The sequence below is a fragment of the Urocampus carinirostris genome, chromosome 2 (assembly GCF_059441175.1).
Source record: "Urocampus carinirostris isolate Australia breed hairy pipefish chromosome 2, RoL_Ucar_1.0, whole genome shotgun sequence".
Classification (NCBI taxonomy): Eukaryota; Metazoa; Chordata; class Actinopteri; order Syngnathiformes; family Syngnathidae; genus Urocampus; species Urocampus carinirostris.
The window spans coordinates 9,168,014-9,171,788 of record NC_142350.1 but is presented as its reverse complement, the minus strand read 5'-3'; positions in this window follow the sequence as shown (position 1 = coordinate 9,171,788).

The window sequence follows — 3,775 nt, the reverse complement described above, 5'->3', positions numbered from 1 at the left end:
CAGACTAGCTAAAAATAACCGACAAACAGTGGCACAACAGTGACATTTAAAAAAAAAAGTAATTATATATAAATGTAACGGAACGTCATGTCAAAATTTTATTCAAAACATATTTAAAAAAACAAGAAATGGAAAATATTTCTTACAATTAGTTTTGAGCATCTGCCGTTTGTCAATTTCCGTTAACCCAACATTAACCCATTTTAGGACCATTAGGTAGTACCTATTATTGAGTACCTGGTACTCAATAATTTGCCGAACGTCATGAAGCTTCGTTCGAAGTATTATACTTAATGTCCCAGAGTATCGGTAACTCCTTTCAAAGAATCACAATTATCAATTTAGTTCTTGATAGGTTCATTTCAAATGTTAAAAATATATATGTTTTGTTATTGCCCAATTTGTATTTGCAAAATAAGTGCAGTTGTAGAGTGTCTCTATAGTCTGCGTGTGATCAGCAGAACAACTGTATTATTCCTCCTCAACAGTAGGTGACAGTAGATGACTATTTTTATAATTGATCAGCAGGAACAGGTAAATGATTTTGGCCATCTTTTTTTACATGTACAACAACAACTTAATAATAGTAATAATAATAATATTAATAGTAAAAAATAATGCTAAAAATGATTATAAAAATGATAGTAATAATAATAATAATAATACAAATAATAATAATGATGATAATAATAATAATAATTCATAAGATAAACAATATACTGTATTTAAAAATGAAGCTTGCAAGGAATCTTAGGTAGCTAAGAGTGTGACTGATGTAAAATAAATGAAATGGGTAATAGAATTGGTCTTGATTAGACATTAATATTCAGATTGATTATAGCTTATATCAACCCGTATGACCAGCGAATAAGACATATATAAGCATATAAAAGCAACATAAATGGCTAGCTAGATAGATAAATGATTGATATAAAATTCATTTCAACTTAATATAATCTCATCTCATCTCATTAGCTGCACCGCTTATCCTCATTAGGGTCGCGGCGGTGCTGGAGCTCATCCCAGTTATCATCGGGCAGTGGGCAGGGGACACCCTGAACTGGTTGCCAGCCAATCGCAGGGCACACAGGGACAGACAACTTGCTCGCTCATTCACACCTAGGGACAATTTGGACCGGCCAATTCACCTGAAATGCATGTTTTTGGAATGTGGGCGGAAACCGGAGTGCCCGGAGGAAACCCACGCAAGCACGGGGAGAACATACAAACTCCGCACAGGAAGGCCGGTATCTGGATTCAAACCCACGCAGGAGCTTCCCATGACCTGAGAACTGTGCCGCACACGCGCTAACCGCTGCGCCGCCATGCCGCCTCAACATAATATAATGATAAATAAAAATATAAGATTAAAGATACATATATATATATAAAGTGAAAAGTATATCAAATGAAAATTTGAAAAAATACGTTCAGAAAATATAAACATAAAAATATAGATGGATAATTTAAAAGATTAACTAAAAAATAAAATATTTAAACATGTAAAAAAAAGAAAGGGAAATAAATAAAAAATTATAAATTGATTGATCAGCACGGCGGAACAGTGGTTAGCGCGTGTGCGGCACAGTTCTGAGGTCATGAAATCGAACCTCCTGTGTGGAGTTTGCATGTTCTCCCCGGGCTTGCGTGGGTTTCCTCCGGGCACTCCGCTTTCCTCCCACATTCCAAAAACATGAATGTTAGGTTAATTGGCCGGTCCAACTTGTCCCTAGGTGTGAATGAGCAAGCGAGTTGTCTGTCCCTGTGTGCCCTGTGACTGCCTGGCAACTAGTTCGGGGTGTCCCCTACCCACTGTCCGTAGAGAGCTGGGATGGCCTCCAGCACATCCGCGACCCTACTGAGGATAAGCGGTGCAGGATGGATGGATGGATATTGATTGATTGCCTTGTTTTGGATGATCTCCCCTCAAAGACCTCGCCGGTGCGTGACCACACACACCTATCTATCTAGCTGGCTGGCTAGATAGTTAGCTTGCCAGCTTGATTGATTGATCGAATGCAGTCTCTTGGAGGATCTCTCCATGGAGGCCTCACATTTGCATGACCACACACTCCCATCTAGCTAGCTGGCTAGCTAAAAAGCTAGGTAGATGGATAGTTAGCTAGCTAGCTTGATTGATTGAATGCCTTCTTTGGGATGTTCTCACCCTGGAGATCTCACCAGTGTTTGACCATCTTGTTTTCTGTTAACACAGCAACTAGCATGACTTATTGAGTAGCGTTGCATCATTGATGGTCGTCTCAGCGTGTCCCGAGGTGCGAAAATGACGAAGACGATAACTTGAGAAGTCCTTAAACAAAAGGATCGTATTCAAAATGGCGGGAAAAGGGACGCACACAATGGAAAAAGAAAAGAGAAAATGGCTAAAATACAGAACATTTTATTGCATTTTTTTGAGTACATGTCTTTGTAATATTTTTCAACACTTTACATACTTTCATCCAGTGACAATGAAAAGGTTTTTTTTCTTCAAACATTTATTTTTTTTCCTTTTTCTCATTTCCCTTGTAAGAAATAGTTCAAGTATAAAAATTCCCAACATTGTCGGATGATTGTGAACCCGAAGAAATAAAGATAAGAAAAGCACAGCTATGACGACTTTACATTCTAATGGATAAAGCAGCAGTTTTGCTCTTCTTTTTTGTTTTTTTATAGTTTTTTTTTGTTTGTTTTGCATGCATTTCAATAAAGTTTCTCCATTACAAAACATCTAACCACTAAGCTAAAAAATAAAAGTACAGTGCATTGTATTTTAAATAGCTACTGAATGATTTTTGGTATGAGTATGTTAATATATTATAATAATCAATATTATATGAAAACAACAATCTAAATAAATAACTTATAGATATATATTATATGCCTTGAGATGAGTACACAAAAAATATTAATACAGTACCGCCACTACTCTTTCAAAATAAAAGGGAAAAAAATAAATATGTTAAATAGCAACGGTCTCATTGTTTTAAATAAGAAATGCACACTGAGGCAGGCAGTTGCCGGGTAGATTTTTGCTGACACTGGAGGGAGGGTTGGTGGGCGGTCCCTGCAAACTCAATATAACCCTACCCCCACCCCCACCCCTTTCCCCCAGAAAAAAAAAGAAAAATCTACAGCCTGGCAGGGGGATTCAATTGTGACAGCTCAACAAATGAGCAACAATTGATACGTTCTTCTTCCAGGGGGGTCTAGAGGGACAGGGTGGATCACCCTTCCATACCAACATTTGTTACATCTGTTTTATTATCAATGTAATAAGTCAAACATCATTATTGGAATTCTAAACTGCACGGAGGGCCTGGTGCAGACAGTTTTCGGGTATTTTTGTGCTGACATGTTTGGCAGGGTTTTCAAAGGGGAAAGAATGTGAAAAGCCCCCCTAAAAACTACCCACGGCAGTATAACCAACCGCCCCCTCCAGTATGTGCTTCCCATTGGTACCCAATTTAATAATTACAAATTGAGCTACAAAGTAATACATTTCAGAAAAATCCATTATCTTAGCTCTGTCTTTTCAACGAAGCCCCAGCCTTTTTTTCCTCCAAAGCAAGTTGTTTTTTGTTTCAGGTCATCCTTTAAAGGGACATTGTGTATTACTTAGCACCTCCTAGTGGTAAAAAAGTCGTTGAAAAAAAACATATGGATTTGAATAATAAGCAAAAACATGTCAACAGTCACATATATGTGCATTTTTTTGAATACCGTAATTACCAGACTGTAAGCCAAAACTTTTGTCACACATATTCAACCTTCT